Source organism: Danio rerio, chromosome 7, assembly GCF_052040795.2.
Source record: "Danio rerio strain M-AB ecotype USA chromosome 7, GRCz13ab, whole genome shotgun sequence".
NCBI lineage: Eukaryota > Metazoa > Chordata > Actinopteri > Cypriniformes > Danionidae > Danio > Danio rerio.
In genome coordinates this window covers 47582073-47605000 of record NC_141027.1, presented here as the reverse complement: position 1 = coordinate 47605000, position 22928 = coordinate 47582073, and the positions used below count along the sequence as shown (strand labels likewise).

The 22928-nt window shown below is 35.4% G+C and overlaps 1 protein-coding gene and 1 long non-coding RNA gene across 4 annotated transcripts in view; one reads left to right on the top strand and one right to left on the bottom strand.

The window, feature by feature from the left end:
- The window catches only part of tshz3b (teashirt zinc finger homeobox 3b), a 55151-nt gene that overhangs the window by 23685 nt on the left and 8538 nt on the right, over window positions 1-22928 (top strand).
- The window catches only part of LOC147843169 (uncharacterized), a 53891-nt gene continuing 50234 nt past the window's right edge, over window positions 19272-22928 (bottom strand). Inside the window, exons 3-4 of the long non-coding RNA XR_015496155.1 lie at window positions 21457-21539; window positions 19272-21051 (exon numbers count right to left, since the gene is read on the bottom strand). This is a non-coding gene — a long non-coding RNA (uncharacterized LOC147843169). The remainder of the gene's footprint in view (window positions 21052-21456; window positions 21540-22928) is intronic.

Here is a 22928-nt window from a genome sequence, read left to right as displayed (position 1 = left end):
ATGATCACTTATTCTTTTATATATTCTAATAACTACAGGTTAGAATAGGGTCTGCTGTTTCATTTTTATGAAAAGAAAATAATTTATATGACATTATTTAAATAGAAGAAACAGATCCAGCATGTTCTTTATTTTTTATTTAATTCACCATATTTTAACATTTAACACCCTGTTAACAAACAACACTTCCTTCTGGTAGCTTGAACAATTAAGTAATAAATAACATCAATTCTTCACTTTTGGACTCTAGTGCAAATATAAATACAGTAAATATAAATTCTATATAAAGTCTAATATGAAAGCAAGTAGCACCTCAACTTAAAATACCCGGCAGGCAATCCCAAGTTTTCATATCTCACAGTTTGTTATGGCAATGTTGTCTACATCAACTTTATAATACCTCCAGACTTCAGACATACTTGCGCTTTCTGCTTCAAGCTGCTTTTGTGTTCCACTTTGCCGGCATTTAACCAATAGCGTCTCTGCAACAAAGTGATGTCATGCCGCATGCAATACTGTTTCTGTGTGAAGTCTATCTCGGTGCCACCACATAACTATAGATGTGTTAAAAATAATAAGAATTGTATATACATATATATACATATATATTCGAGTCCTGATTGGGAGGTAACACCCGATTCCGATCGAGTCTGAAACTGCGTGATCGGGCCCGATTTCAAACGTGATCGGATCTGGACATCCCTAATATATATATTAGGACATAGGATATATATATATGGACATCCCATATATATATATATATATATATATATATATTTATGTGTGTGTGTGCTTTAAATTGTTTAGTTAAATCAAACGAACATTTCTTGTTATCTCAACAAAAACTAAACAAAAAATAAGTTCAAATTATTGACTTATAATAAGTTAAAATAACATAAAATCATGTCTTTTTGTCATATATATATATATATATATATATATATATATATATATATATATATATATATATATATATATATATATATATATATACAAACTATATATATTGAGACACTTGTGTTCAAAACAACAGTATTTCTAACAGTAATGTTGTTTGAGTGGGGGACATCCAGTTTAGCATTATCTCATAATGCTTCCTATCTCTATCATATAAATGACAGTAAAATGTAAAACACTAAAAGTAACACACACATATAAACAATATGACATTTAGTTGATTTTATGCATATAAAAAATGATATAGATACAAATCAACATTTGCACTCATATCATTGCATGCATGTTCTGTTTTATAGAACACACACTTTTGGATTCAGGATTAAAGCTGCTCTCAATGTTTCACTATTCCTCTGCTAGTAGTGTTTCTATTGTAGGCTGAGGGGGAAAACAATCTGTTATACCTCTGGCTATGTTTTGTGTTTGTGTGTGTGTGTGCGTGTTTGTGAGTGTGTTTGGAGTGTTGGGGACTGCTGTGGCTGTGTGTTTGCTTATCTCTCCATCGTGACACAGGGAACTGCGCTACATTAATACCTGCGATAGGGACTGTCTGCCTCGCACCTCTCTACAATGCAGATAAGCTTCAGCTCTGGAGGATTATCAACAGAAAACGCACTCACACACACACACACACACACACACACACACACACACACACACACACACACATGCTTTATTTATTGTTTGGAGGTGCTGCTAGAAAGGAGAGTGTGTAGAAGTGGTAGTGGAAAAAAAAACATGAGACCAGGGAGAAGATGGTATCAAGCAAAAATTGGCAAACTTAGAGTCTTTTTTTTATCTTCCCTGATACACACACACACACACACACACACACGCACAAAGATTTGTTCAGGAAGAAGGGAGTGTTCATGCTGTCTGTCTTTGTCTTGCAGGTTTTTTATTCCACCGGAGTGAAAGGTGGTGACGTGTTTCCAAAGTTATCATGATAACAATACATTCTGTGATCTTGGCTGCTGGATTAATACTGGAAAACATTGAATTAGGCCTGCGCCGATAAACGATATTATATCGAATCGCAATCAAATGTATGTCAATAACAATGTCAAGCTATGAATTTTTTTACTCCATATTGATCTAAGAGCCAATCACACAGCAGAAATGTGCAACAAATGTGCTGATATTAGAGATGTACAGACCAGCATTTTTGACCACAGTTTAACAGACCCACTAATTTTTGTGGCGTCAGTCATTGTTGGGGTACTCTTTTAAATATGGAAGCATTAACATCTTATATCAAAATATATATAGTTATCGTTTAATTTGGAAAATAAAACAATTAATAAATAACAAATATAAATAATAATTATAAATAAATAATAAATATAAATAATAATTAAATAAATCAAATAAATAGAATAAATATCACAGAAGAAGCTTTTAGCACACATTTCAAGTGTTCATGTGCAGGTTTGGACTGGATTCATATCCTGATTCTCCACTTCCTGTTGTACATAAAAATAATATTGCTAAATTAGGGCTTTGCAATAAGGTGACATAAATCATATGGGGAAAATTAATAGAACTATCAGTTTGTATTATGCTCTGTTGTTTAATTTGTGGTGTCACAAAATACATTGTTTGCAATTGTACTTTTTCATGATATACAGTTAAAGCCAGAATTATTAGCCCCTTTTTTTACTTTTTTAAACATTTCCCAAGTGTTTAACAGAGCAAGGAAATTTTCACAGTATGTCTGATTATATTTTTTTCTTCTGGAGAAAGTTTAATTCGTTTTATTTTGGCTAGAATAAAAGCAGTTTATAACTTTTTTTAATAACCATTTTAAGGTCAAAATTATTAGCCCCTTTAAGCTATATTTGATTTGAATAGTCTACAGAACAAACCATCGTTATACAATAACTTGCCTAATTTCCCTAACCTGCCTAGTTAACATAATTAATCTAGTTAAGCCTTTCAATGCTGTATAGAAGTGCCTTGAAAAATATCTAGCAAAATATTATTTGCTGTCATCATGGCAAAGATAAAATAAATCAGTTATTAGAAATGAGTTATTAAAACTTATATGTTTAGAAATGTGTTGGAAAAATCTGCTCTCCAAAAAAATAAAAATAAAAAAATAAACAGGGGGGCTTATAATTCAGGGGGTCTAATAATTCTGACTTCAACTGTATATGAAAACTACATTACAGCAATGCAGACAGAAACATGAAAAACAGAATGGTGAGAAAGTTGCAATCTTGAAATTACAATGTTTTCATTTCGCATTTTACTTTATATATCGAATGTGTAATCATACATATTAATGAAAAGTGTTTTATAAATATTTATTTTATATTCTACCTTTTAATCAATAATTTGCACTGAAGTGAGAAATATTATTACATACGAATGAGTACATCCTAAGTATATACTTATATACAATACTAGATATACTGTACTAATATACGTATAGACGATTATGTATACAATTTAGGCCTGCACGCTATTGGAAAAATCTAGTATTGCAATCTTTTTTTTTATTTTGCAATATGTATTGCAAATACAGTTTCACCAGATGACTTAATATCTCTGTTTGGAAATAATTTATAATGTTAAAATAAATTAACCAGCCTGATCTTACGAGAAAACGTAAGTATTTTACGTTTTGCTAGTTAAGTGGCTAATTAGTATGAATTCATACGAGTTCAGTCGTATGAAATTAGACGATTTAAAAAAGGAGGCGTGGCACCTAACCCCACCCCTAAACCCAACCGCCGTTGGGGGATGAGCAAATTGTACTAAATTGTTGGAATTAGATTGTTCGAATTCATACGAATTAGCCACTAAATCAAAAAGTTATGAATTGCCGTGAGATTGTGTTATATATACTAATATATATAAGGTCTCTGCTATTTGACAATCAAGACAAAGATATGAATTCGAAGTTTTCAGAGTCTAATTGTATTATAATTCAAATAATTCAATAAAATTAATTGTTGAAAGTCACAAATGGCGCAATTTCTTATACCTGAATGTTTTTAAAAGCATTATACAATAACAGGCATCAGAAACACATGCAAATTATATATTATAATTCAAACTCAACCTTGCATATTCTGCGATGTGACTATTGCGAATGATCACATTGCGATATCAATGCTGAAACTCCGTAAAACAATTAAGTTGATACAATTATATACCGTAATTGATTCAGAATTGATGATACTGTATTGTGATATATCAGTATAAGTCTATGATATGACATATTGTGATAAGAGATATTTGTCATATCTTCTAAATTAAAATGAATAACAATTACTAAAGCCGTATTAAAAATAATAAAAAAACGGCCATGAGCTTAACAATCTTGATTTTCATTGTTTTATTATTGTTTTTGAGTAAGTTTGGCATCTGAAGCAGGTGTTTGGGAACATCTGTGGCATTTAGAGTTTCTCACCCACTCGGTAGGCAAGGGAAATGTTGTGTGTGTGTGTGCTGTCGGTGCCTTGGATTATTGTGGAAACCACAACTATACATAGATGTGCAGTATTTACAGAATTTTTTATTTCTTATATTTACTTATATAAGACAGCATTTTTGTTTTTCATAGAGGTTTGTAGCGTGCAGCAGTGTCTTTGCTGCAGGTTATTGCAGGAACCGTGCTTTTTGTTTGTAGCCGTGAGTTGTGTACTGAGTGTGTGTGTGTGGTATTGATTGTATTGTAGTGTTATTGTGAGGTTCATGGCCGTGGCGCGGTTCTCTGAGCTCCCCTGTGGAGTTCCATCCTGCAAACACAATGCTAGGTGGTAACTCTTCCTCATCCTTACTGCATTCATAACAGACACACTGATTAGCTTTTGTGTGCTTGTGTGTGCGTTTGTGCACATTTTATCCACAGTGTGATTAATTTACAAAACATTCACATCAAGAACACACAGAGGGAAAGATGCAATGTTTCACACACACATATATGGAAGCAAACATTTACTCACACACACACTCGCACAGACTCCCACTTTAATTGGGTATGGAGAGGTTAATGATCTTCCCGAGCATAAGCCCTGAGGGTGTGTGTATGTGTGTGTGTTTAAATGGCAGTTTAAAAGAGCTTGTACATCTAAACATCTAAATACAAGTCTTTAGTTCTTTGAGCGTTGACGCACTTTCTCAAATACACACACACACACACACACACTAGAGAGAGGTGGTTTTTAACACGCTGAGTTTTACAGATCACTCTTTGGCCTGTTTTAGTTGTGTTCGTTTGTCGTTGTGTGATAATGAGATAATTAAATGTGGCGTCCCTCTTCCTGCTATATTTCATTCCCCCCCCCCTCTCCTTTTGGAGTCGTGGAACAGGCCAGGCCTTTGAAATGGATACTCTATCAGTTCCCAGGCCAGATCAGTGGCCCTGCGGCCCCTAGGACTCAATGGGGAAAGAGGGGAGAACAGAGCCCCGCGGCATCCGACCAATCAGAGCACGGCCCCCACTAAGAGGTGTTGATGGCTACAGAGCACTAGCTATCCATCATTCACTGTGATTTTAGGAATAACTTGTCTGTAATGCAATATCAAAGCAAACGAATGCCCTTTTAGAACGAATGGCATTTTAAAAGATCTAGAGTTGCATTTTAATTTCAGTCGCGCAATAAATCATACCAAAGACAAACAGAATAATCAAAAGTTTTATTCCAAATAAGAGCTCAGGTTTTGAAATATCAAATTAAGCAGAAAATATGCAGGATGCAATCTGACACCGAGGGAAACAAAACTCATTGAGGACTTCTGGAAATTGATTGATATGCAGCACTGTAGTTTCTCTGAAATGAAACGCTGAATTTATAGCAGTTTTAAATGATGGAAAGCATCAATATAAGTTGATGGAAACAGTGACATTCTTCTTTTTAGCATCATTATTTAAATACATAAATATCATAGGTAACACTTAAATTTGATTGCCTATTTGAGTAGACTGTCTGCTTATTATCTGCTGAAACTGCTACTTCAACAGACATTTAACTGACTATTAGAAACTTTGCAAGTACATGTCAACTAACCCTAACCGCAACCTAAAAGTCTACTTATAATCTAATGAGAATTAGACGTAGATGCAATGTAACTTAATTCAACAAATGGACCAAAATAAAATAAAGTGTAACCATATCATAGATTTATAATGTACACTAGATATCGCATACAGACCCTGAGCATGCGTCAATAGCATCGTCACATTTGTACAGTGCTCCTAGGACAAATGGCATTTAACCCTAGTAGTCAAGACTAAAGCCACTGTAAAGGTGCTGGACTTCAGCACTGTGTACCGGTGTAGTAACGAGCAAACAAAGAAAACAAAGCATAAAGGCAGAACATTTCATGGGTAAGATTTCGATTATTTATAATTTTGTATGTTACAAACTTTTGTGCTCAACAAATATTGATGATAATACAGTCTTACTGCACTGACCATTGGGCAAAGCAGCACCAAACTCACTCTAAATACTATGCTTATGCTAGTTTTGTTGAATAAAACCAGCAAACAATGTAAATGAAAGTAAAAGTGTAAGAGGGGTGTGTTTCAGAACATGGATTAGATCAAATTTAACAGGGAGAGAGATAATACATTTCCATACGTTCCATCGATATAGAAAAGTGATGTAAATCAGAATTTATGTAATAAAAAAAATTAAATAAAAAAAATTGCATACTGACCACCGGGAAAACTCCCGATCATAGATATATGTGTATAAATATGTATATTTATCTAGCTCCAGATGGCCACTGCACTTTGGTCCTACATTCGTTTCAAATAAGCGCTACCCTGTACTAAAATGGTGGCTTTATTAAGGCATTGCTTCCAATAGACAACAACAGCGTAGGCGACATCTAATCTAAATAAATATGCCTAAATATTATGTAGCTACCTAGCTCGATAAAAGATTGACTATTTCATGGGTGTTTTCCTATGATTTATTTGAGTGCAACATTCACACAAGTCTCCAGAAAATTGACCTCTACCGTAAGAGCTTTGTATACAAACAAAAACAAAAACATTGTAAGTAAACCATGAAACAAACATGAAAGCCATATATAAATAAACATACATCACTTAAATTCAATATAAAAAAAAACAACCTCAATACAACAAACACATTAAATATAAAGTGTCAGTACCTTGCTCTCCAATTAAACCAGAAGCTAAACCTATAGGCCGTTGCAGACCACACAGCTTGACCATTTGAGATATCCCAAAACAGTTGACAAGTTTGTATCATAACTTGTGTACAATGCAGAATATGAATTACATTATCAAAAAAAAAAAAAAAGATACAAGAGAGAGAAAGAAAAATACTAATAATAAGTAACATTATATAAATTTGAGGGTAAGACATTTAAGAACCAATTACAGTATAGAAATTAAAGTAATTACAAATATTCAATAGTTCTGTTTGCTTTCTTATTTTCAGATAATGAAATTCAATTTAAATAATGACCAAATTCTTGCAAAAAAAAAAAAACAGGAAAATATGGATTGGTGATAGTAAATCTGCATTTGTGGATATGGAAATTACAAAGAAAATAAACAAAATGTATTACAAAACAAGCGTTTCTTTTAGTAGAAGAAGATTCATAATAACCATAAATGATTTATTTAAAAGTAACAGATACATCTTGCTGTATATTATCATTAATAAATGAACGAATATGTTTCCAAAATTGTACAGCATAATTACAAATCTCAAAATAAAGAAAAACAGTTTCAGTATGAAATTATACTTTACTGATTGAAATCAGCTTGCCATTTTATAAAATGCAACTATATATATATATATATATATATATATATATATATATATATATATACTTGTTATTTACTCCTGTTGATTTAAAAGTGAACTTCACAGAGAGAAATTATGAACTATGAAATAATTATTATTTATTAATGAAAAGCAATAATCAGCTGATTTAAATGCAGATTCTTTTAACGCTTTTCTGTATCGTGGAAAAAAAAACTAATTTTATAACATACTTCATTTTATTTCCTCTAAAGCTTGCTTTTTTAGCCATATTAGATATTACTATTCAATTCAATTCATGTTTATTTCTAAAACGCTTTTACAATGTACAATAGATAGTAACATAGAAGTTCTATTACATGTAAACAGTGTCAGTCCAGTCTTTAGTGTTGAAGTTCAGTTTAGTGTGGTTTAATTTTCTCTGCTAAAAATCCTAACACTGACGAGCAAATCCATCGATGCGTAGCTCCACAAGTCCCAAACCAAGCAAGCCAGTGGAGACAAATTAAAAACAATTTCACCAAATGACAAAAGTAAAGGGAAACAACAATATAATTATTAGTTATATTTTATTAATTGTTAATATTTTTTATATTACATGTTTCTATATTTAATTTAGCATTTTTATCTGTGCGTGTGTGTGTATTATGCTGTAACTCCACTGTCTGGACTGGTGGTGTCTTAATTGCACATCCTGTTTACATCCTATTGTGTTTCATTTCGGCACGTAGCACACAAGCAAGTTTCCACCACCCTCCACTTTCATCTCTACGCATATAATAATATAGATCTTCTCTAGTTCTGTACATATATAGAACTGACTCAAATATAAGAGACAGAAAGGCTGGAGATAAAGATAGTGAAATAATGGCTCTGTAGCATCACAGTGACCTGGCGTAGCCGGGCGACATTTTTAAACGTCTCCAAGCAAAGGTCCACGGCTGTGCCGGGACAGCTATAACGAGAGCCGTTCTCTCGTTAACAGTGGAAGCCTGTAAAGAGAGCGAACAGGGTCCTCTGCCCTGGGCCCCAGTTTTATGAGCTGAGAAAATGTACTGCCAGAGCCGCGTCTGCTTATCTGGACAAAAAGAAGCCAGTTTCATGCCTCACTTTAACACACGCTCATGGAAATTGTGCTATTTACAACCTTTATAAGTCGTCCATTCAGTGACTCTTTACCTTTTGGTATCTTATCTTAATTCTTCTGCTGCTGTCCTCTGGCTATTCCCTGAGAATTTTGCGCAAAAAAGTAAATACTTCTCTGGTAGACCACCAACATTTTTCCCCACCCTTATTAAGTATGTGATATTAAGATCTTAAATCTGTTGTCGGCTACAGTGTGTGTGTGTGTGTGTGTCTCTCTCTCTGCGGAGGGGCTGTGATGGCTTGTTTTCTTATTGCATCATTAGTTGAGGGGGTTGTGTGTTTACCAGGGCAGGCTGAACATTGTGGACATTAATGTGTCCTCCTGTGGTTTATGAGCCATTCAGAACACGTGCACGCACACACACACATGTGCGATCGACAGTTCACGTGACAATATACTGTACAGTCGAAGGAATCTGCACTCCAACACACTCTGAAAGCCACATCTTTTATTTTCAGTAAAAGAGGTGAAATGTGTTGCATGGATATTTTTTTTGCTCTACTTCTAGGCACAGCTGTGTGAATGAATGCGGCCTCAAAGCAGCTACGGGCCTAAAATTAACACAAGGCGATTGTGACTCACAGGGTTAAAGGCTCATTAGGTGGCCGGGCCCGTTGTTGGCACAGTTTTAGTATTATTTACGAGCGTCCTGAAGAAAAGCATCATCCCTGTCCTCTGCTTTTCATTAATAATCAGAAATAATATCCCGAGCAGAACATTAGCCCTTAGCAGCTGCGACAAGATGACACATGCATACCCAAAATGAACGGATCCGAGACATAATGTCATTTTTCTCTGCCAAAACCCAGAGAGCATCTCTCTCTCCCTCTGAATATGCATTTTTCTGGTCAGCTGGGACAAACAAATAGTTTGCAAACTTGAAAAGAATCAGGCTACTGGTAAATTCCAGTCATGCATCGATTGTTGGGATGTATGTATGTATATGTGTGTGTGTGTGTGCGTGTATATATATATATATATATATATATATATATATATATATATATATATATATATATATATATATATATATATATATATATATATATATATATACAGACAGACAGACAGACAGACAGACAGACAGACAGACAGACAGACAGACAGACAGACAGACAGACAGACAGACAGACAGACAGACAGATAGATAGATAGATAGATAGATAGATAGATAGATAGATAGATAGATAGATAGATAGATAGATAGATAGATTTGTTTAGCCTTTTTTACTGGTGATTTGGTGCATTTAATTGAAGTTGAAGGTGTCAGTAAACATGTTTGTACTGTTACAAAATATTTATGTTTCAAAAAATAATACAAATAAAATGTATACTTTATGTCTTTTATACTTAACTGGCTTTGTAACCACTTGGTTGACCTTTTGTCCATATGCTCAGTTCAATTCAATTCAAGTTTATTTGTATATCCCGTTTCACAATAATTTTCATTCCAAAGCAGCTTTAGAAAAGGTGTACGTTTATACATAACACTCAAAATCAGAAAGAGTTAAGGTGTTGACTGGGGGGACGGTATATATCAGGGGTGTCAAACTCAGTTAAAGGTGGGCCACAGCCCTACACAGTGTAGTTCCATATTTGCTTCAATACACTTATGTCCTGGTTTCAAACAAGCTTGAAGGACTTGATTAATTTGATCTGGTATGTTTAATTTAGGTTAAAGCTAAACTGTACAGAGCTGTGGCTCAGAGTTTGATACCTGTGGTGTGAATTGACATAGTTAACCTGCAGTTATACACTATATAGTCTACATTTCAAAAAAAGGTGGTGTCTATGTGTCCTCAATTATTTTTGATGAAGTGATCTGACCGTTACAACAATTAATCAATTGTGTATTGCTTCGGAGTCCTTCCAGGGTTGGCATCATCTCTTCATTTCTTGTTAGAGTTGGATCATCTCTTCAAGGTTAGGTTATTAAAACAAAACAACAACAAAAAAATGTATTTCCTTAGAGTATATATAGCAATATATATCCATATATATATATATATATATATGAAGTTTTTTTTTTTTTTTTTTTTTTGTCGAAGTGGAGGTTAAGGGTTATAAACAATAATGACCAATTGCACAAGATTATCAAGCAATAAAAATAGTTTTCAAAAATGATAATAGAAGTCATTATTAATAATTGACCTAACATAATTTTACTCCAAAAATATGTGTCCATTCATCATTTTTTTTTATGATTTCTGAGGGATTATGTGATTCTGAAGACTGAAATAATGTCTGCTTTTAATTGCAATTTTAGCATAACAGGAATAAAAGTAAATAAATAAAATAAATACTCAGACAACAGTTATTTAAAACTGTACACAACATTTTAATGTTGTCTTGATGATCATAAGAAACCTTTTTCAAAAATGGAGAACACAAAAAAGGCTATTCTAAACGTTTGGCCTTCAGTGTGTATTACTACTACTAATAACAACATCAGCAAAATTATCACCACTAACAATAATAATACTAATTATAGTGTCTAATTTTACATTCATGCTTTGTTTGATTTTGAAGTTCTGCTCTCAGATCTGCTTTCTAACTACACCTCCAGAATGCCAAGCATGACCCCAGCCCCTTGGCCAAGGGCGGCAGTGAGTGGCTACAGGGCTGTAAGCAGAGTGTCTCTCACTGGCTATTTTCACAGAGGGGTGGGCGGGTGGAGTGTCGAGGGGGGAAAGGGGAGGGGGTGCTGGGTGCACATCACTTTTTATTAGCTTAATAAATCACCTTTGTTGTCAATCAAGGCACAGAGAATAATTGGATATGGTTGAAGCCTTGCGTGATGGATTATAAATCATTCCAGATTAAATTAAAAGATAATGCACAAACTTAATGGTTTGTGTTTTGCAGTCTAAATTGCCTCCGAGCAGTGTTGTTTTCTCGCTTTATTGTGCGCCGTTTTTCTCGCCTCTAAAACCCTGCACGTTCGCCTGCCTTTTACCGTCTTGCCTCCACCGAGCCTGAGTGAATGTGCGTGCGGGTATGTGTGTGCGTGCGCTTCTCCTCATGTGTCGTTGTGTAATTTTCTTCATCATCTATGATGTGTCTGTGCGCCGCCGTGTTGTTTCTACGTCTGGTTTTGTTTAGATTATGTGTCTGTTTTCACGTCTGCCCCGAAGCCCAAGCGTGGACCTCTCGAACGCAGCACGAGCAATATCATAGCCAATCAGTCCCCTCCCGGCTCATCTACACCCTCTGCCCCGTCTGCCTCCAAATCAGAATAAGGCAAATCTCTTTCTGTTTGCTTCCGCGGCCCGGCTCGATGCTAACAGATTAACCCTGACATCCTCAACAAGCAGGCCTTGCTTCTCAGGTGCCATCCAATGAGGGAAAAAAAGTCGACCCAATAAAGAGCCGAGCAGGAACTAAGGCGGCGGAGGCAGAGAGGCTATATCCTGCGCATTAGCGCCACGGCTGCCCTGTCCGTTTATGTGCTGACAGATCCACTATTATCATAATCGGCCAGAGAACATGACGGGACGCTGAAGCGATGATGTCGTTTTATTTACAGGCGAGGTAGCCCCCCTCTCCGCCCCGCGCTCGCAGGCTGTGTACCCTGGCGGGCCGGCACGAGCAGGCGAGTAGGTCAAATGACATCTTTTGATCAGAGCTGTCCAAAGAGATCAGAGGAGAGTGGCAGGTAATGGATACCCAGTGACACGCTGAATGGAGAGAGCCAGCGACTAGATGACTGCATGTCTCCCATTAGGAGCATCTCTCGCTCCCTCTATCTCTCTAGCTCGTCTTTGCTTTGCAGGCCCACTCTCTGTGTATCTACATCTCCCCCTCCTCTCTCTCTCTCTCTTCTTTCCAAGGCCTTCAGATTGACGTCTCGACGTAGTACCTAAATCAGTGGACTGCCACCGGCTAACACTCTGCATTATGGGTTGGAAAATGCCTATTATTTTGCTGCCTAACGTATCTGCCAAGTTCAGGGCTTGTGTACGTGGGAGAGACACAGTGACTTTTTCGTTTCAAATCAGAGATCTTGTCTATTTTCTGTCTTTGTGTGTTTGCGAGAGTGATGGGTCGCGATTGGTGCTTGTTGGATGACCTGTCCGTAAGTGAGGTTGACATTTCTTTTTTTTTCTTAGAGATTTGGTGTAAAGGTTTAGCATAGGTGCTTTAATTAGCATGCTAGGGACATGGCACAATAACACTGTGCTGAGCTTCACATCAGAGCTAATATTTTACTTTAAAATGTAACTAATATTTAGCTTCCAACTTCTAAAAGCTTGTTATCTAACATATAAAACCCTACTATATATATATATATATATATATATATATATATATATATATATATATATATATATATATATATATATATATATATATATATATTGTTCTTTTCACTTTTTTATTATTATACAGACAGGAAAGTATTGGGAGCAAAGAGAGGGGCCAGCAAAGGACCTCGAACCAGGAATTGAACTCAGGCCACCATGATGCTATATGTCAGCACTCTTAGGCCCTTGGCTATTGGTTTCATTTTTTGATTCATAACATCTCATTACAAACCTAGAAGTTCAATGTTTCATTTTCAGATGCACAATAAAATAGGGCTGCACAATATTGCGGAAAAAAAACTGACATTGCAATATTTATTTATTTTTTTTGTCTGTGCGATATATATATATATATACTTGTAACACTCTTTGAAAATCATAATTTTAGATGGTCAGATTATTTTGTAGGGCAGTATCTGCGTAAACTATATAATAAACAAATTATAAGCATACAATAAGACAAATTAAGCAAATTACAACAAAGATGCAAATGATATAAGTCATGTTTTATGGTTTTGTGTGGAATATAATAATACACTGAAAAAAGAATTTAAAGATGATTCATTGGATGTAATAAATTTGTTTAAGTTAAGTGGTTGTAAACCATTTATTTGGGCTGAATTTAAACAAATCAAATAAGTTAAACGTTATTAAATTTAATTTGTTTAAATTCAACCCAAATAAATTGTTTGCAACAAGCAGAAATCATTTTGTTCAGTGTATTAAATCACAGAAATTCAGTCATATTGAAAATAACACTGTGTATTCTTCATTCTATAAACAAATACCATTAATCTGTGTTACAGCTTCAAACGTATAACTTTTAGATTTAAATTCACTTGAAATCTCACACATTCACTGATCTTCAGAAACACATCCAAATGAAAATGACTATGTTAGGGTTAAACTTGCGCAGACTCTACAATCACATGCTCTGAACTGTGGTGGCTGGTTATAATAATCCCAATTTGACACTGCAGATCTTGAGATGTGAATATTGCAGATTCACACATTGCGATATTAATGCTGAATCGCCCCACATTAAGGTTATAAGCAACTCAAGCTATTAGCATTGCAGAAATGGAGTTTATGTGTATCATTTACACACACACACACACACACAACACTTTAATCATGAGTTCCTTGTAGGGCTGGGCCGATAAACAATATAATATCGAACTGTAGTAAAATCACACAGCAGAAATGTGCAACAATGGGAATTTAAAAGTGCGTCGATATTAGAGATAAACCGAATTTTCGGACACCGAAAATGTTATGCAATTTAATGGAACCTCTACTTTTTGTGGCTTCAGACATTGTTGGGGTACTCTTTTTAAATCTGAAAGAATTCAAAACTTTTATTGAAATATAAATCGTTATCGTTCAATATGGAAAATATTTATGGAGATTGCATTTTTGCCATATCGTCCAGCCCTAGTTGCATTACAACTCTGTGAATTCACATGGTGTTCACAGACATTGTTAATAAACAAATAGTTTATAAATAAATAGTTAAACATTTTTGTTACCTCTGAATTCTGTTTTTTTTTTTTACTAAACTACCTTCAAATGAATAAATAACAAACTGAAAATATTACATTTTTGAAAGTCTGTAAATGTTGTTGTTTTTTATCTGATTTGCCAACTCATTTAGAGAACAACTGTAAAAAAAGGATTCCATGCAATTATTTCATGTTAACAAATTTAAGTGGATTGAACATAAAACAATTAAGTTGTCTTCAAAAAATCTCTAGAATTGTCTTGTTTTAGCTCCTTTTAAATAAGTAGTTTGAACAAGCATTTTTAGAGTGCAGCTTAAGTAATTTTGTTTCTTTCATTTTTATAACTTTTTTTTTTTTTTTTTTTGTCACAAGTTGCTCTTCTATACACATAGACATACATATTTTGTCTTTATGCAAAGCCTTTACAATGTTTATATTGTGGTGTTAATATGTGTTTTGTGTCTATGTGGTAGCCAAGCCGAGTGAGGCCCTGGGGATCACAGCAAGGCAGATCTGTTCTCTCCCATTACCCAGCAACCCTCTCTAATGGGAGACTGACACACTCCTGTGATTCTGAGTGGGACACAGAGAGAGAGAGAGAGAGAGAGAGAGAGAGTAAGAGAGAGAGAGAGAGAGAAGGAGGGAAAGACACGTTATGGGAGGGATTACTGAAAGAGGAAGAGAAACGACATAAGTCAGGGAGAAAAAGCGAGAGATTCTCAGTAAGACACACATGTAAACTCATTGAAAGACAATCGCCCCTCCTTCTCTCCCGCTCTCTTTCGGCCTCTTGGGAGTTCCCAGTGTTTGTGTAGATGTGTCTGACCTCTGGTTGCCCCGTGCTTTAGGAATGTGACTTCTCCAAGTGGAGCGCATCTGAATAACAAAGGCAGGCGGGTGGATCATTTGCTGGAGATTGTCTTTCTCCTGCTTTATAATTGTTTGTGGTGTCTGTTTGAGGGCTGCTTCAGAGCCACACACACATAAACACACACTAGACTAACTAGAGTTCGTATCTGAGTTTGTTTTTAGACGATTTTATTGGGATTTATTTTAATGCACATCTATATACATATTGACTAATAAACTATACGTATTCTTTTTTTTTAATTTCTCTAGCTCATTGTTATCTGATCTTTGCACAGGTGAGCCGTAAGTTCATCCAATGTTTTGTCAGTGCGGGAAACACCTGCTGTCTTTGAGAACAGTCACTCATCGTTCAGAAAACCCCCTCAGTCATTGCTGATTTCTAGTGTGATATCCTAAAAAACAAATAGAACTGATACGGTATAGTTACAGCTTGGCTTGACTTGCTATGTATGTTTGGTTTAATTGAATTAAATAAAATGTATTTTGTTTTGTTTTATTTTATTTTATTTGTTAATATTTTTTGCAGGACATACAACAGATCTGTTCTACATAAAATGCTGTGTGTACGTTTTTAAATAATAATAACAATAATATTAATAATAATAATAATAATAATAATTATTATTATTATTATCAGTTTTATTATTATTGTTGTTATTATTATTATTATTAGTAGTAGTAGTAGTAGTAGTAGTAGTAGTAGTATCAGTAGCAATAGTAGTAGTAGTAAAACTGAGTACTAAATGTTTCAGAAATCAATTGCATATTATATATATATATATATATATATATATATATATATATATATATATATATATATATATATATATATATATATATATATATATATATATATATATATAAGATACCACTAAAATTCAATTTAAGGTAGATGCAGTTTAAATACCAAACACATGATTTCATATAATTTAGGCCTTTATAAGATAATAATAGGTTTAGCCATTTGCCAGCAACATATTCAGTGGTGATCACTTTTTATATTATAGACATTTATGGGTACAGGTCAGAATAAGAATGTTGTTTAATCTTCATGTACATTAAAAACATCTTTTGATAGATTAAATGATGATGGAACTTTTACTTGGAACATTGAGGTGATTTGCTTGTACCCTAAAACATTTTAACTGATGCAGGCAATAAAAAAGTAACGACTTTAATGCACAACAATGGAACTTAAATTGATTGCAAATCAGATAATTATAATAATTTCTGAAGGGTCTTGTAACCCTCTTAAAGGGATAGTTCACCCCAAAACTTGCTCACCCTCAAATGGATGATTTTTCTGTTTAACACAGAATAAAAAAATAAAAAATGAATAATGTTAGAAAGCTAGAACTATTGACTTCAATAGTAGTCAAAACTAGTTCTGTGAAAATTACTTGGTACAAGTTGCCAACATTTTTTTTTTTCAAAATACCTTATTTTGTGTTCAACGGTAAACCATAAAACAGTAAAAAAAAAAAAAAAAAAAACTCATACAGGTTTGTGATAATTAAACGGTTAATAAATAATAACAGAATTTGGTCACCCTTCATTTAATGTACAATTCATGCTATTAACAAACCATTAACTAAGACTATAAGCTCAGTAAACTAATAATTAGCTGCAGATTAATAGTAAGGCGGTTTAGGGGTCGGATTTGGGGTCGCGTAGAATAAGATCATATTTTACAATTATTGATAGATTTTAATAGCTTATTTAAAGATAACATGTTTAATAATATGCAGTTAATAAGCCAGTGATATTGTTACTTTAACTAAAGTGTTACCCAGAACTATTCCTTTAAATGGGCAAATTTCAGCATAAAAGCATTGGCCATATTTCGAGGGGACATTCAGGGTGGACGTTAGTGTTCATTAGTGACTAATAGCATTTTGGAAGAGGTGGAGCGTGTTTTTACTGTAAAGAACATCCATGCTGTGCTGTTTTAACCTCATAGTTCAAATATCTGAAGGAAAACTTCCAAAAAGCACATGTAAGGTTTTTATTGGAGGTGTCTATTTTTTTTTTTTTTTTTTTACTCAACAGAACTATATTTGGTCGGAGTAATACATCACTAAATAAACAGTTATAAGGGTGTAGTGATAATCAGCATTTAAATGCTCTCATCAGTGGTTAAAGACCCCCTCTACGGTTCCTTAGCAAGGGGTTTCTAAATGGCAGCATCAGCACCGAGCCAGCTTTTGAATATAAATCAACTTTTTGTTTGTACGTTATTGTGTTGCACGCAGGATCATTTGTATGACTGAGCGCTCACGTGTGTGTTCGCGGCTGTCGAATCTTGATGCCGTGTAGGAGTGTTAACTCCAGTGGAGGTGCAATGGCAGCAGGGGGAAGTTCTGTTCTCCAGCGTAGTTACCGGTTGCTGTGCACATGCAGGAGGGGGGCGAGCGGGGGTGTGTAAACATACACACACACACATACACACACTGTCAGGGGCTCTCCCGCTGAGTGGCATGAGCGGGCGATTAGCCGTGCTAGCGTCTGTGTTTACCAGCTCTCTCTCTCAGTTCTGCCAGCGCCGATGCACCTCCAGCCCTGTTTCTTTTCTTTAATCCACACCAGCTTGCTCTTTCTCTCGCTCCCTCGCACACTCTTTCACCACCTCACATTTCCACATTATTATAACAAAAGATGAGAGTATTTTTAAAGGTTTTAAGTACCTGTGATTCATTCCTAACATATTTTTTACAAGGTTTTTGATATGACGGTGTGTGTGATTCATTCTGAAGGAGAACATGAAATAATCAAAATGGACTAGAATTTAATTTCTTAATGCATATTCCTGGTCTTATTGAGAATGATTCATGGTACGAGTTATTTCAAAAAGAGTCTTGTTAAGCTTTATAAAGCAATTTTTTTCTCTTATTTTTCTTTCTTTCTTTCTTTCTTTCTTTCTTTCTTTCTTTCTTTCTTTCTTTCAATTCAATAAAAATACATTTAAAATGAATATTAATCTTAGTTTAATTCTAGTGTCATTATTTACTAAAATATAATTAAAACTTTAAGTATGCCAGGTGTGTGAACCTACACTGATTTCATGAGTTGGTTTGGTTACGATTATCATGCCATTAATACAGTTAAATTCGATATCTCTGTGCATTGACGATGCTTTCCATCCACAGTTAGATTTTTTTTTCTTCACAACACAAGAAAAAAGTTTAAAAACTCTAAATATATTTATATATTATTTGTAATACAATTTTGTCCTTTAATACAAGCAGTCAGATATATAAACTGTACCTTTAATTGTAAGGAAACACTTTTTAAACATTTTAAACAAAATGCAAATACAATCACAGAAGACAACATGAGCATTTATAGCAAATAAGCTAATGTAAATTTTATCCTGCTTGTTTTTTGAGTGCTGTCGAGCGAGTTCTTACACTCCTATGAGTGGTTTTTGTCCCATGCCCAACAGAAAGGGCTGCGATTGGCTCTAAAACTGTCAGCACTGTTCACTGATGAGTGACGCAGGAAGAACACCCGTGGTTACAGTCTATATGTGCATAATGGTAATCCGTAATAAACACAGTAGAGAAAACTTACACTACAGATGTCTCATGACTCGCTTATGTCTGGATCCACAAGTATCGCTTTAACAGCCGAGAGGAAAGGAAAAGTTACCTCACAAACATGCCAGCAGGTCAAATGTCCAAAGTGAGACAAAGAGAGAGAGAGAGAGAGAGAGAGAGAGAGAGAGAGAGAGAGAGGTGGAACTTGACAGTTTTTTTATTATCTCCCTAGTAGTGAAATTCAATTCAATTTGTTTATTGTCATGTGCACAGTAAGGAAACATGTTTCCCAGTACAATAAAATTCTTACTTTGCCGTCCACAGTGAAGTCTTAAACATAACATACACAACATACACATACATACACATATATACACAGAAGTGACGGAAGTATAACTATGAAATGTAAATAAATAAACATCTATGAGTGTTAACAATATATTACAGATTGTGAAATAGCGACTTGTGTGCTGTACCTTTTTCAGTTTTCTAAAAGATTGTCCACAAGCTCACAAGCAGTGAATTATCTGCTTTCAAGTAGTTTTTAAGTCATTTATTTACTCACCCTCGCCTCCTTCGACTTGGTATTCTATCACAAATGACATCAGTATGTAATAATCGGTTATGATTAATACTAAACTGATATCGAATTGTCCGTGTCTGCTTCACAGTGCATTGACGAAGCTATTATTTGTGACACCTCTAATGTATACTAATATTAATTAATGAAACTGACCTAGCATGAACCAATAAGGGACATCTGTATTTTTGTCGCTAATGTTAACAAAGATCCAACAAATAAACTGCTTATGCAATTAGGGCCGATAAACGATATAATATCGATTCGCAATAAAATTTGTGTCAATAACAATGACAAGCTTTGGATATTTTTTACTCTATATTGATCTAAGAATCAATCACACAGCAGAAATGTGCAACAAATGGGAATCTAAAAGTGTGTTGCTATTAGAGATGTACCGAATTTTCAGCCACTGAAAATTTTTCGGCTGAAAATATGTTATGCCATTTAATGGACCCTCTAATTTTTGTAGCTTCAGTCATTGTTGGGGTACACTTTTAAATCTGGAAGCACTAACAACTTATATCGAAATATACTTTAGATTGTTATCGTTCAATATTTATTGAGATCACATTTTTGCCATATTGCCCAGCCTTACATGCAATGTTAATTAATGCATTAACCATCTTCAACCAACGGAGCCTTAATATACTTTGAGGCATGGAAGTAAAAGTGTTTGCTAATAACGATTTACATTGACGTTAGATTAATATTTTAGGAATATTATTATTTAACGTCCTCGTACTGCATCTGTGGCATGCTGTCAGTTGCTACAGACATTAATTTGGATGAACGCAGAACGTGCTCGCAGTAATGCATTGGCAGCGGAAGCCTAGCAGGCAAGTGTTCAGCATCGCAAATAAACATTTAAAATATGCAGCTATCAGCATCGCCATTAAAGTCGCAGATTCCGCAGATGCTGTCCATAAACATTTGAGTTGTAAATAACCCAGGATATGCCTTTAATGTCTTTGTAAATGAAAATACCTCTGGTGTTCATCTGGTTGCGGAGACAATGCGGAGAAACAAACCTTGTTGGAGTTACAGCCATGGTAACCATCACTTAGTAACGCTCATACACTCTCTAAACAAAACACTGATGATTCCATAAGTAAAGGCTTCTTATTAGAAGTGTTTTTTTTCAGTTTTCTCTCCGTTACACTCCTCCGTCCTTCAAATCCATCTCAATGTGCCGTTTGGGCAAGGTGGGCTGGGCTGGTGAAAATGGTCTCAGTGAGCTCTCTCTATCTCTCCAGCTAGCCTTGGAGAAGGGCCTCCATCAGTCAGTAGCCCTGGTCGATGGGGCGTCTCTCTGGAATCGATGGCACGCCTGTCTGCTTCGTCCATCCTTCTCTCTCTGCCTCCGCTGTCCAAGCCGTGCCCTCTCGCCCACCCCGGTGCTGGACACACACACACTTATCCTCCAACATACACATGCATGCATGCGTTCACGTCTGGCCTCCCCACCAATTTGTCTGTGCATGTCAAATTGCAATAATTAAGCATTATTGATCTCAGATTCAATTAACTTCATTAACGCGGGTCATGATAGCCGAGGAGAGATGGAGGGGAGGTGAGGAAAGGAGTGAGGGCGGAGGATGAGAGGAAAGAGGAGAAGAGAAGTGGATTGGTGCTATCTCATATTCTCCAGCCGCACACAGACAGCCTGTCTGCTTAAGGCTACAAACCATTTTCCTCCTAATGATATCACATTGCAGATAGTGGCATATTAGAGAGAGATACCTCCCATTATAAATGTGGGCTTTAGGGGCTATATATAGCAGCTTTAATTACCAACTACTTACTCTTTCACTCTTTCCAGCTCATCCGCACACCCAGAAGTATTGGACTGGGCTCCCCACTTCTACTGCTGTCTGTTGAAGTGAGGCTGATTGCAAACAAGAACAAATGGCAAGAGCTCGAGGGGTGTTAACTTAGTCTACTTGTTTATCGCTCTATGTATTGGAAGAAACACACACTAAAGAAGACAGTACATCTGAAAGGTTGATAAATGTTTCTGTTTTTACTGTCGACTTGCTCAATTCATTCATAGATTGTTTTCTCAGGAGCAAAAGTTTGAGAAACTTGTGATTGTAACTATGATTGTAACATGACCAGGGTTGCCACAATACTGGAATTTGTGCGTTTGAGCACTGTTGCGCACGTTCATTAACAGCGCTGATTTGCCATTGTGTTCACTTGCTCAACCAAAATGGTTATGGAGGTCATCAGTTTATCGAACTCACCACTGTTTACTGAGTGTAACCACAAATACAGGGACACTGGAGCATTTTAAAGCCGCGATTCATCAGCGGATCGCTCGCATATCAGCTTATTGACAAACCAGCTGATTGACGTGACTTTAAGGGTGCTTTCACACTAGCACTTTTGGTCCACACATGTGTTCGTTTGACGTCAGAGTTCGATATGGTTAGCTAGTGTGAACATATTTTAAACTCATGTGCGCATCTGTGAACTACCTGAGTTTGCTGAAAGAGGGGTTCTTGCAAACTCAGGTACTGTTAACTTCTGATATGTATGCAATCGTATCAAGTAATGGAAGTGAACCGCCAACTCTACAACAAACACATGTGTGTATGGCTGCATGGGACTGACCCTGTGTAAACACAGTGATAATGTCTCCTTGTCTCCACCAAAAACGACTTCTGCAGACATCGCATGATGTTTTTATTGCGGCAGATAGACGCAAGTAGCTCCCTATATTTTGGCTTTGGTAACTAAACACAAACTGGCCAAGAAGGTGGCAAGGGGGGACAGTTGAACTTGGGTGTGGTCCAGGCAATTGATGATCTTCATGGCCAATCACAGTCATTTCTGTTGAGGATGTGAACACAATGGCAAATCAGTTAAGAACCAATGGCAAATGTTTAAGAACGTTCTGAACAGCGCTCAAATGTTCACCGGAAATGGACGTTTTCAGTATCGATTGTTACCAAATTCCAGTGTCCTGACAATCCTAAACATGACAAGCATTGACCAAATAGGTGAACACAAATTGATCTCTCTCATTTGACTGTAGCTTGACTTAGTATTTTTCATGAAGTACAGTAGCCTAGCAATGTATTTTTTTTTTTAGTTTAACATGATTCAGTGTAATATAAATCCACAAAAGCACCATAGTTCATATAAAAATGCTGTTGATTTATGAAAAGGATAATGGAATATAATCAATGTTTGCATTCATAATATAATACAAAGTCAATATCAACATGTCTGGCAGAATACAATGGCTAAAGTTAGTGATACTGTTAATCCA